The 12,646-nt window shown below is 40.4% G+C and overlaps 1 long non-coding RNA gene across 1 annotated transcript; it reads left to right on the top strand.

Moving 5' to 3' along the window:
• The first annotated feature begins 918 nt into the window (after positions 1-918).
• LOC115141353 (uncharacterized) lies at positions 919-4,464 on the top strand. Its single transcript, XR_003865352.2, has 3 exons — positions 919-1,043; positions 1,240-1,266; positions 4,166-4,464. It is a non-coding gene; the product is annotated as an uncharacterized LOC115141353 (long non-coding RNA).
• The last annotated feature ends 8,182 nt before the right edge of the window (positions 4,465-12,646 follow it).

The following is a 12,646-nucleotide window of genomic DNA, read 5'->3' as shown; positions in this document are numbered from 1 at the left end:
CAGTGGCTCGTTGCTGGTTCCAGAATTCAATATACCCTCTTTCCCACCGTGAAGAACCCGCCAAAGGGATACGTTGTAATTCAAAGTGATACATTGTAATTCAAAGTATGTGTCACGATCGTCGTAAGGAGTAGACCTAAGTGGTTAGAATACATTCTTCTTTATTAATGAAGAACACAAAGAACACTTAAACAAAAACAACAATTGACCGCTATATAAACAATGTGCTAACGTGCAACATAACATAGACAATAACCCACGAAATAGCCAAAGAAGATGGCTGCCTAAATATGGTTCCCAATCAGAGACAACGATAAACACCTGCCTCTAATTGAGAACCAATCTAGGCAACCATAGACCTACATAAACACCTAGATGGAAACAACCCCATAAATCTACAAAACCCCTAGACAGTACAAACACCCTAGGTGAGACAAAAACACACATACCACCCTCGTCACACCCTGACCTAACCAAAATATATAAAGAAAACAAAGAATACTCAGGTCAGGGCGTGACAGTATGACATTGTAATCAGCCATCGACAAACCTTAAAATAAAATGAACGATGTATCCAAACACCAGTCTACTTTTATTTCAAAAGTTGTCACACACCTAGCCCTAGATCAGAACACATACTAGGCATGCTATACAAAACATAACAATACAATACAATAACCTACAATGCAATGCAACACAATACAATAAATAGGCTATCGACCTATATGGAAAAATAGAAAATAGAAAAATAACCATCTGTTTCATTTTGTGCCAAATAATTTGTAGGCCCTTATTAAAGTTAATTTACACTGCTCATGACTGTAAAACAAACGTCTGTTCTTGTGCACATGCAGTCATGGTGCACACACCCCTTTCAGACTCATCCTCTTCTAGCTGAAATAGACACAGATACACTTTTGCTGTTCAGAGACTCAACCCTCTTCAACATGAACAAAGCTCTGGTCTGTGCTGTCTTCATCTTGCTGGTGCTTTCTGTGTTCACAGAGGCCATGGAGGGGAATCCTATAAACCCAAATGGCAAGGTAAGAACCAAAATATCAGTATTAGTCAACTAATTAAGTAGAGATTAAACATATTAATTGTAGAGTTCAGCAATTGTATACATATCATCAATAGCACTAACTTGTGGTGATTCGTTTCCAGGTATTGTGTTAACATATAGGTAACAGCCTAAAGTGTGGTGAGATGTCTAAAATGGTCCTGTCTTTCGTCTTTCAGGTGAATGCAACCAGCGCCACAGGCAAGGTATTCCCATTTTTTACAAATTGACTGAGCTAATCGGTGAATTGGAGATAGAGAGGGGAATTGTAAACTAAGAACGTGTCTATAGGCCTACTCACCATAAGGGTTGTTCTTGAATTGCGGTGGTATTTGGGTGTGGCATTTTGGAGAAAAAAAGGAACTTAATTTTTCTCTATTTTTTAAAATTAAATGTATTGGGTACATCTTCCCATTTGTAAATGAACTAATATGGTAGCTTAATAATGACTTTTAATCGTGTTTTGCTATTATGATAACATCGTGTCACCAGCAGGACTAGTTACACCAGTGACGGTAACTCCAATGGCAACATTTTGGTAATTGAGGATTTTCGAAAATGGAGGGCACAGATGCTCGAATCTAAGGTCATTAAACCTTTAAAAATAATTGGCCAAAGTGTTTTTGATTCATAATTTTTGCTCACAGTGTAATTTCCCTTCATTTAACATTTGTAACACCAATTACCCTATTTAGACACACAAAATGATCAATGGAATCCTCAAATGTATGAGACACTAAAAGGGCGTGATTAGCTAATAATTGTATTTAATATAGACCTTTCCAGTGCAACACTTTTCCACTAGAGGTCAATGCAAGGTCCTTGTAAATCTCTGTAATGAGTGATTTTCAAGGGAGTTACACCAATGGGGATAAAACTTAGGGACACATATTATATTTGTAAAAATAAGAGTAATTGTAATAGCCTGTTTTGTTTTTATTGATAAGTACAATATACAGTTGATGTCAGAAGTTTACATAAACCTCAGCCAAATACATTTAAAATCCGTTTTTCACAATTCCTGACATTTAATCCTAGTAACAATTCCCCTGTCTTAGGCCAGTTAGGATCACCACTTTATTTTAAGAATGTGAAATGTCAGGATAATAGTAGAGAGAATTATTTATTTCAGCTTTTATTTCTTTCATCACATTCCCATGGTTCAGAAGTTTACATACACTCAATTAGTGTTTGGTAGCATTGCCTTTAATTTGTTTAACTTGGGTCAAACATTTCATGTAGCCTTCCACAAGCTTCCCACAATAAGTTGGGTAAATTCTGGCCCATTCCTCCTGACAGAGCTGGTGTAATTGAGTCAGGTTTGTAGGCCTCCTTGCTCGCACATGCTTTTTCAGTTCTGCTCATAAATCTTCTATGGGATTGAGGTCAGGGATTTGTGATTGCCACTCTAATACCTTGACTTTGTTGTCTTTAAGCCATTTTGCCACAACTTTGGAAGTATGCTTGGGGTCATTGTTCATTTGGAAGAACTATTTGCGACCAAGCTTTATCTTGAGCTTCAATATATCCACATAATTTCCATCCTCATGATGCCATCTACTTTGTGAAGTGCACCAGTCCCTCCTGCAGCAAAGCACCCCAGCAACATGATGCTGCCACCCCCGTGCTTCACGGTTGGGATGGTGTTCTTCGGCTTGCAAGCCTCCCCCTTTTTCCTCTGAACATAACAATGGTCATTATGGCCAAACAGTTGGAGCAGTGACTTCTTCCTTGCTGAGCGGCCTTTCAGGTTGTTTTACTGTGGAGAAAGGTACTTTTGTACCTGTTTCCTCCAGCACCTTTGCTGTTGTTCTGGGATTGATTTGTACTTTCGCACCAAAGTACGTTCATCTCGAGGAGACAGAACGCTTCTCCTTCCTGAGCGGTATGACGGCAGCGTGGTCCCATAGTGTTTATACTTGCATACTATTGTTTGTAGAGAGTAACGTGGTACCTTCAGGCGTTTGGAAATTGCTCCCAAGGATGAACCAGACTTGTGGTCTACAATTTTGTTCTGAGTTCTTGGCTGATTTCTTTTGATTTTCCCATGATGTCAAGCAAAGAGGCACTGAGTTTGAAGGTAGGCCTTGAAATACATCCACAGGTACACCTCCAATTGACTCAAATGATGCCAAATAGTCTATCAGAAGATTCTAAAGCCATGATATCATTTTCTGGAATTTTCCAAGCTGTTTAACTTAGGTGTATGTAAACTTCTGACCAACTGGAATTGTGATAAAGTGAATTATAAGTGAAATAATCTGTCTGTAAACAATTGTTGGAAAAATGACTTGTGTCATGCACAAAGTAGATGTCCTAACCGACTTGCGAAAACTATAGTTTGTTAACAAGAAATGTGTGGCGTGGTTGAAAAACGAGTTACTGACTCCAACCTAAGTGTATGTAAACTTCCGACTTCAACTGTATGTAATGCTTTTGTTAACTTTATAGAATTCAAAAAATTATACATAGATTAATAGCTTTAAATCCCCCAAAATATGTCACTATAACTGTACTTTAAACAATGCATAAACATAATGTTTTGCATTATAAAGCACTTGCAGTATGTTTTATGACTGATAAACAGTCCAATTGAAACAGATAACATGTATAATGTGTAACTATTTGTCATTTTGAAGTGTTTTTTGTGTGGGTGTGAATGCCACCGCAATTCAAGAACGACCCATAAAGGGTTATTCGGCTGTCCCAGAGAACCCTGTTGGGTTCCAGGTAGAATCTTATCACCAAAGGGTTATTATAAGGTTATACCATGGTTTGTTGGGTAAGTTGGGTTCCACATTGGTTCTACATCGGTTCTACATGGAGCCAAAAAGGGTTCTCATACAGGGACAGCGGAATAACCTTTTATGATTCTAGATAGCCCCTTTTCTAGAAGTGTAGAAATTCAGTTCCTTCTCTCTCTCGCTCTCTCTCTCTCTCTCTGTCTCTCTCTCTGTCTCTCTCTCTCTCTCTCTCTGTCTCTCTCTCTCTCTCTGTCTCTCTCTCTGTCTCTCTGTCTCTCTCTCTGTCTCTCTGTCTCTCTCTCTCTCTCTCTCTCTCTCTCTCTCTCTCTCTCTCTCTCTCTCTCTCTCTCTCTCTCTGTAGGCATCCGGGACAAGCACCTTGACACTTCCGTTTTTGCTGCAGTTGGGGCTGATGGTTGCACCTGCCTTACTTCAAACTCTGCTGTAGCACTTGCTATGCTCTCCTTCCACAAGACTCTGCGGAACTTCTGCAAGAACGGGGGCAACAACATAGCAATAGCTTCAATGACTAGGCCTACTATATTTACCGGTACTGTAGACCCTAGCTGACCCATTTCCATGATTGAACACCGTGAAATTCTTAACCCAAATGATCTTGTAATAACCATACAGATACAGAAATAAATTTGTGTATCTACACTCTTCTTGATATTTTCTTTCTCTGTCTGATAGATGGAGCCATGTGCAGACTATACCTATGACCTATTGTTGGCTAGGGATAGGCTAGGCCTTGAAAAAAATTACAAAATGTTGATAGTGCTGGAAAACTCACAGCAGGACATAGAAGAGACAAGATGTCAAATGAAAAGCAATACCTCCACCTGGTTTCAAAAATGCTTTCACACATACACTATAGAAAGTCTATACACCCTTGAACTTTTATTTATTTATTTGGCATTACATAGTGGGATTGAATTATATTTAATCGTATTTTTTTTGCCATTGATCTACACAAAATAATCCATAATGTCAAAGTGAAAAGAAAATTCTACACATTTGTACAAATGAATAGAAAATGCATAACTAAACAATAGTTGTCGCATAAGTATTTACCCTCTTTGTTTAGGCAATCCTAAATTAGTTTCGAAGTCAAATCTGGGGCTACTCCCGAGTGGCGCATCTGTCTAAAGCTGCATCGCAGTGCTTGAGACGTCACTACAGAACCGGGTTCGATCCCAGCCTGTGTCACAACTGGCTGTGACCGGGAATCCCATAGGGTGGCGCACAATTGGCCCAGCGTTGTCCGGGTTAGGGGAGGGTTTGGTAGGGGGGGGGGGCTTTACTTGGCTCATCGCACTCTAGCGACTCCTTGTACCGGGCCGTGCGCCTGCAGGCTGACTTCGGTTTTCAGTTGAACAGTGTTTCCTCCGACACATTCTTCTGGGTTTAGCAGGCGGGTGTTAAGGAGCGCGGTTTGGCTGGTCATGTTTCGGGAGGACGCGTGACTTGACCTTCGCCTCTCCCGAGCCCGTTGGGGAGTTGCAGCGATGAGATAAGATCGTAATTGGATATGACGAAATTGGGGAGAAAAATAAGTCAAATGTAACAAATCACATATTAATAAGTTATATGGACTCACTCTGTGTGAAATAATATGATTTTTGAATAACTAGCCCTTCCTCTGTCCCCCATACATACAACATCTATAAGGTCCCTTAGTCAAGTATTGAATTTCAAGCACATATTCAACTAATAAGACCAAAGGGCTTTTCGAAAGCCTCATAAAGAAGAGCAGTGATTGGTAGATGTGTAACAATAACAAATCAGACATTAAATATATCTTTAAGCACGGTCCAGTTAATAATTATGCTGTAGATGATGCATTAAACTACTTAGACAAAGATGCAGTCGACCTTCTGAACTGAGCTGCAGGACAGGAAATGAGCTGCTTAGGGATGTCACTATGGGGCCGTTGGTGATTTTAAAACAGCTGCAGAGTTCAATGGCTGTGAAGGTTAAAAAAAACGAGGATGGATCAACAGCATTGTATTAACCTAATTGACAGAGTGAAAAGAATAATACAAATATAGAGACAAAAATATTCCAAAACATGCATACAGTATGTATGCCTAAATGCAAAGCCTTATGTTTAAGGCAAATCCAACACAACACATCACTCAGTAACGGCCTCCTTATTTTCAAGCATGGTGGTGGCTGCATCATGGTATGTGTATGCCTGACATTGACAAAGACTGGAGAGTTTTCAGGATGAAAATAAATGTGATGAAGCTAAACACAGGCAAACTCCTGGAGAAAAACCTGCTTCAGTCTGCTTTACACCAGACTGGGAAAGGAATTCACCTTTCAACAGGACAATAACCTACTACACAAAGCCAAATCTACACTGGAGTTGCTTACCAAGAAGACAGTGGATGTTTCCGAGTGGCCAAGTTACAGTTTTGACTTAAATCTGCTTGGCAAGACTTGAAAGTTGCTGTCTAGCTATGGTACCCAAAACCTTGACAAAGCTGGAAGAATTGTGAAAAGAACAATGGGCATATATGGCACAATACAGGTGTGCAAAGCTCTTATGAGACTTATCCAAGAAGACTCACAGCTGTAATCGCTGCCAAAGGTGAGTCTAACATGTATTGACTCAGAGGGTGAATACTTATCTAATCAAGGTAGTGTTTTATTTTTCATTAATCTTAAAAAATATATCACATTTTTCTTCCACTTGGATATTATAGAGTATTTCATGTAGATAGTTGCCAAAAGGGACAATTAGTCTAAATCTTTTTTAATCCTACTTTGTAAAACAATAAAATGTGAAGAAATCCAAGGGGATCGTAGACTTTTATAGGCCCTGTACACAGACTAGACATACAGTGGGGCAAAAAAGTATTTAGTCAGCCACCAATTGTGCAAGTTCTCCCACTTAAAAATATGAGACCTGTAATTTATCATCATAGGTACACTTCAACTATGACAGACAAAATGAGAAAAAAAATCCAGAAAATCACATTGTAGGATTTTTAATGAATTTATTTGCAAATTATGGTGGAAAACAAGTGGGAGAACTTGCACATTTGGTGGCTGACTAAATACTTTTTTGCCTCACTGTATGAATGAAATCAAATTTTATTGGTCACATACACATGGTTAGCAGATGTTAATGCAAGTGTAGCGAAATGCTTGTGCTTCTAGTTCCGACCATACAGTAATATCTAACAAGTAATCTAACAATTTCACAACAACTACCTTTTACACACAAGTGTAAAGGAATGAATAAGAATATGTAGACATAAATATATGGATAAGCGATGGCCGAACGGCATAGGCAAGATGCAGTAGATGGTATAGAGTACAGTGTATACATATGAGATGAGTAATGTAGGGCATGTAAACATTATATAAAGTGCCATTGTTTAAAGTGACTAGCGATGCATTTATTACATCCAATTTGTAATGATTAAAGTGGCCAGAGATTTGAGTCAGTATGTTGGCAGCAGCCACTCAATGTGATGGCAGTAATGGCTGTTTACCAGTCTGATGGCCTTGATGATCTTTTTGACCTTCCTGTGACATCGGGTGGTGTAGGTGTCCTGGGAGGCAGGTAGTTTGCCCCTGGTTATGTGTTGTGCAGACTTCACTACCATCTGGAGAGCCTTACGGTTGTGGGCGGAGCAGTTTCCGTACCAGGCGGTGATACAGCCCGACAGGATGCTCTCGATTGTGCATCTGTAAAAGTTTGTGAGTGTTTTTGGTGACAAGCCAAATTTCTTCAGCCTCCTGAGGTTGAAGAGGCGCTGTTGTGCCTTCTTTCACCACGCTGTCTGTGTAGGTGGACCATTTCAGTTTGTCAGTGATGTGTATGCCAAGGAAATCATGTTTACTATGGAAGTTATAACAACTAATTATAACAAATGGTGCATATTGGCGTTATGATTGAGCACTTATTTGTTATTGAATTAAATGACTATTTAAATGTTTTATCTCACAAACTGAATTATTGAAGACCAAGTCCCATTCTCATACACTGAATATAAATATTGATTTAGTTATAACACCAAACACTGTTAGGCTAGAACAAAAGGCACACATTGGTACAGAAATTAAATCAGTCACTGGAGGGGAGAAGTGAACGAGGGTAGAAATGAGTGAGCCCATTTATTTGAATGAAACGCTGCCGTGGTATTTGGATTTAGTAAATTAAGTTCCTCTCCATTCCACCTGGTGTCACTGTAAATCAGAGCAATGTCTGTAACCATCCGGCAGACCAGAGAAGATAATAAAGCGCCTGTGCTTGTTTCAGATCTACTACATTGCAGTCGGACTGCGCACAATCACTGATCTACAGAAATCCTCTTGGGTAAAACAACTACTCATTATGTGATGAAGATTAGCGTATCTGCACAGATCCTTGCTCAAATGTATCCCCTCAAACAGGCTATCTACCATTGGTGGGATCATGTCATTACAAGTCACAAGTAAGTCTCAAGTCTTAGCACTCAAGTCTCAAGTCAAGTCCCGAGTCAAGACAGGCAAGTCCAAGTCAAGTCTCAAGTCAAGACTGTCAAGTATCAAGTCAAGTCTCAAGTCCTAAACTTTGAGTTTCGAGTCCTAAACAAGTCATAATGTACTCTTCACCAAATGTAATACCATTTCATATTTTTAACAAGAGTAATAGTAGATTACATTCACGCAAATCATGAATGCTTTTAAGAATATCTATATATTTATTACTTTCCAAATAAACGTTATATTTCCATGGAAATACATGGGTAGCCATGAGAAAGACTACAGGCTCCAGACATCACAAGCCAGCTAAAAGAAACTCATGAAACAAGATACACACACTCATAAACACTCAACCTCGTGTGATGGATAGCTGTCGGCTATATTAGCCATGACTTACCGTTCTTTGTGCAGCTTCAAATGTCGAACGAAGTTGGAAATTGTTGCGCCTCCGTCTGTAACTTTCTTCCCGCATGTTTTGCAAGTTGCAATCCGTTTTTTGTTGATACAACATTGTCTTTATATCCGAAAATAATAATTTGGGGTATCATCTTTCCAAGGGCTCCATCTGACTCAAGTCCAAGTCATGTGACTCGAGTCCATACCTCTGCTATCTAACATTGCTGCCATCAGCGATGAGACACGTCTATGGAAACACGGTAGAAACACTCAAAAAACAGATGTTGCATGACCCACAGGCCTAGTGAAACATTGTACACAGAATAATCTGGAACAGTTGTTGGTGCTTGTAGAATAGGGGTTTCAGATGGGGGAGGCGAGAAAGCTCCAGAAGAAACTGAGATGGATTGAGCATCTAGAGATCGACATTTCACAATCTCTCACTCCAGAAGAAAGAGTTAAGGCACAGAACACTTCCTCACTTCTCATCTTCATCCGTAGTTTTAATACAAGTCGTGCCGTGAGCGCACCGGTGCTTATTCCACAGTCCTGAATAGATTTCCCTTGGTACTAATACTCCCGGATATGACTGTACTCTCTCCCACGAGACATCTTGATGTAGCAGCTTAATCCCCCAATACCATCTTTGCAGGTTACATTTGACATTATTACACTCTCGATCGTGAGTGGGTTCAATTGAGGCCACTCTCAAAACACTGCAACCTAGCTGGAGCACATCAAGACTGAACAGCTGATCATTAAATCATTTCACCCAAGTGAGATAGAGAATTGGCTCGCTTGATCATAATCTTGAGAAATATAGTGGTAAACAACTTGCGTTCTCATTAGGTTTTGGCGAGTTTTAGATGTGGTTTTAGATCAACCTCATCTACACGGGCACTAATTTAATATACCAAATGTAAGCATAACACGATACCCTTCTCTTGTGTCGAAATGTATCATGCCTTTCTAATTTTGATTGAGTGTCATTGTCATAGGGGCTTTGGCAATGAATCACCATGTAAAAGGGGGGCGTTTATAAACCCCATATTGCTGATGCTACGAGAGGCTTTGAAGCCACCGGTCGGCCATCTTGGCACTCCCTAGCAGGAGGCCTCCATAGATATGAATGGAATTCTACAGTATTTCAATGAAATATTTCTATGACAAAGTGACATGTATTTAAGTATTTTTGTTGATGTAGTGGGGACAGTAACATTAATACTTGCAAAAAAATATACTTTGTAGATCTTTTATTCGTATTTTTGGATGTTTCGCTCACATAATATAATTTCAAAGTGTCTGTAATATAATAATTGTGTCAAAAACTAATGTAAACATTAATAAATACATTTCTGTAGCTTCCAAAATATACTTTTACAATTGAGGAGTGCCAAGATGGCTGCGCGGTGGCTGCAACACAGCGCCCCCTGTCAGTCATTCAGGGTTTATACGAATCGTTGGGGGGGGGGCACATATCAATAGTCTACAGTGGTCATTTTGTCTCCTTTCCTTCATCAACTCTGATCTGGAAAGACATAGGATCGGTGACAGTACTATAACGGATGGATGTCTAAGGATGTCTTTTATCAATCCATCTCTTCTCAGATCCGTCCGGATGAAGGAGGGGCGACGTTAGACTATTGCGATGTACCCAGGGAGATTTCTACGGTCGTTGCATGTCATTATTAACCTAAATGATGTTCAAACAAATCTAAGCCCCCTCCGCCCCTCCCCCTCCCCCATCTTCAGGTCTTCAGGAAGGCGGAGCTTCGCACCAGATTGGCTGAACTTCTGCTGCAGCTTTCTGGCCCCCAGCAAACTCCGGGGATTGTGGGAGAAGGAAAACATGAGGAGATGAAAAAGTGTAAGGAAAAAGAGAGAGAGAGGGAGGGAGAGATAGAGGGCGATAGGGGAGATTAACATCCCTGTTCACAAACTGTAACATTCACTTTGATGCTTTGATCTGGCTTGAGTCTTGCCGACATCGGTCAAAGTCTTTCTTTCAAGGCATCCTAATGTATTGGAGTAGTAGAGGGGATAGCAAGTCATGTAGCCATCACTTAGGGATTCCTTCCACACAGTCACGACTGGGCACACTCTCCCAGGGCTTTGGAATATCAAGGGAATACCAGGGGAAATTTCAAAATGTATATTTATGCACTCTGAGATTATACTTGTAATGAAAAGTGCTATAGAAATGTAATAAAGGATTATTATTGTTCGTAAGCTTGCTTGTGTGTCTATGGCTTAGCCTATGTACTGTCCTATATGTCTGTGCACGTGATGTTTTCCTGAATGTGACTGCACTGTCAATTCACTCTAGGTATTTGGTGTGTCTTTTGTTGTTGCTCGGGCACAGTGGAGCCACCTCTGAGGCTCTTCCATCGCACAGTTCCTCTCCTACCAAGATCCCCAAAATCCCCAAGATCCCCAAGGGAGAAGCAGAGCCGACAGGCCGACAGAAGAAGACTGGCAGTCAGAAGGAGACGGTAACGAGAGGAGAGACAGGAAGAAGGGAGGAGACGGGAGGACGGAGAGAGACAGGAGCAGGGGGAGAGCAGTCAGAGCTCCTGTCTAGCTGTGACCGACACAAGCCCCAAGGAAAACCAGGAAGGTGGGGTTATCTTTAAACTAGGGTTTGTAAGATGATGTAGACACATTCTCATACTCATTGGTATCTCACAAATGTACTGTGATTGAAGGAAAGGAAATATGGAAACAACTTGGTAGGCTCCCAGAAATCATATCACAAATAGTTTCAATCTGTCCTTCCCACTTGGGTTGTGTTCATTAGGGCCCATTGCGGGCACACTGTAGCAAAACGCTTCACAACGACAACCAAAACAACCATTTCATAAGTTCAGATCGTACCTACCTGTTTCAGTTTTCTTCTGCTTCGTGCCTACTGAACACAAGCCTGATCTGTCTGTTTCTAAAAAACAGAATTAGTTGCACGCTCTAGAGCTGACAAATACGTGTACAGTAACTATTGATCAACTAAGGTTAGAGAAGTGATGAGTCAACCATGGCTGTTTTAGTCTCTCCCAATGTCCATTATCAGGCCGGAATTCACAAAGTGTCCCAGAATAGGAGTGCTGATCTAGGATTAGTTTAGCCTTTTAGGTAGTACTGAATAAGATTGTATAGACAGATCCTAGATCAGCACCTACTCTGAGATGCTTTGTGGGTACTTGCCCAGGTCCCTCCCTGTCTTATTCTTTATGATAGTATTATTCTAAAAACATTTTATTTAACTAGGCAAGTCAGTTAAAGAACAAATTCTTATTTACAATGACGCCTACACCGGCCAAACCCGGATGATGTTGGACCAATTGTGTGCCGCCCTATGGGACTCACAATCATGGCCGGATGTGATACAGCCTGGATTTGAACCAGGGACTGTAGTGACGCTTCTTGGACTGAGATGCAGTGCCTAGGATCAAGAGAGACACTCAAGTGTTTTAGTACTATATCTCTTGACACAATGATGAAAATAATCATGGCCTCTAAACCTTCAAGCTGCATACTGGACCCTATTCCAACTAAACTACTGAAAGAGCTGCTTCCTGTGCTTGGCCCTCCTATGTTGAACATAATAAACGGCTCTCTATCCACCGGATGTGTACCAAACTCACTAAAAGTGGCAGTAATAAAGCCTCTCTTGAAAAAAACAAACCTTGACCCAGAAAATATTTTAAAAACTATCGGCCTATATTGAATCTTCCATTCCTCTCAAAAATTTTAGAAAAGGCTGTTGCGCAGCAACTCACTGCCTTCCTGAAGACAAACAATGTATACACAATGCTTCAGTCTGGCTTCAGACCCCATCATAGCACTGAAACTGCACTTGTAAAGGTGGTAAATTACCTTTTAATGGCATCAGACCAAGGCTTTGGATCTTATCTGTCTGAAAGATATCAGTTTGTCTCTGTGAATGGTTTGTCTTCTGACAAATCAACTG

The sequence above is a fragment of the Oncorhynchus nerka genome, linkage group LG3, assembly GCF_034236695.1.
Source record: "Oncorhynchus nerka isolate Pitt River linkage group LG3, Oner_Uvic_2.0, whole genome shotgun sequence".
Taxonomy (NCBI): domain Eukaryota; kingdom Metazoa; phylum Chordata; class Actinopteri; order Salmoniformes; family Salmonidae; genus Oncorhynchus; species Oncorhynchus nerka.
Note: the sequence above shows the minus strand (reverse complement) of the source record. Positions and strands in the feature narration are given on the sequence as shown.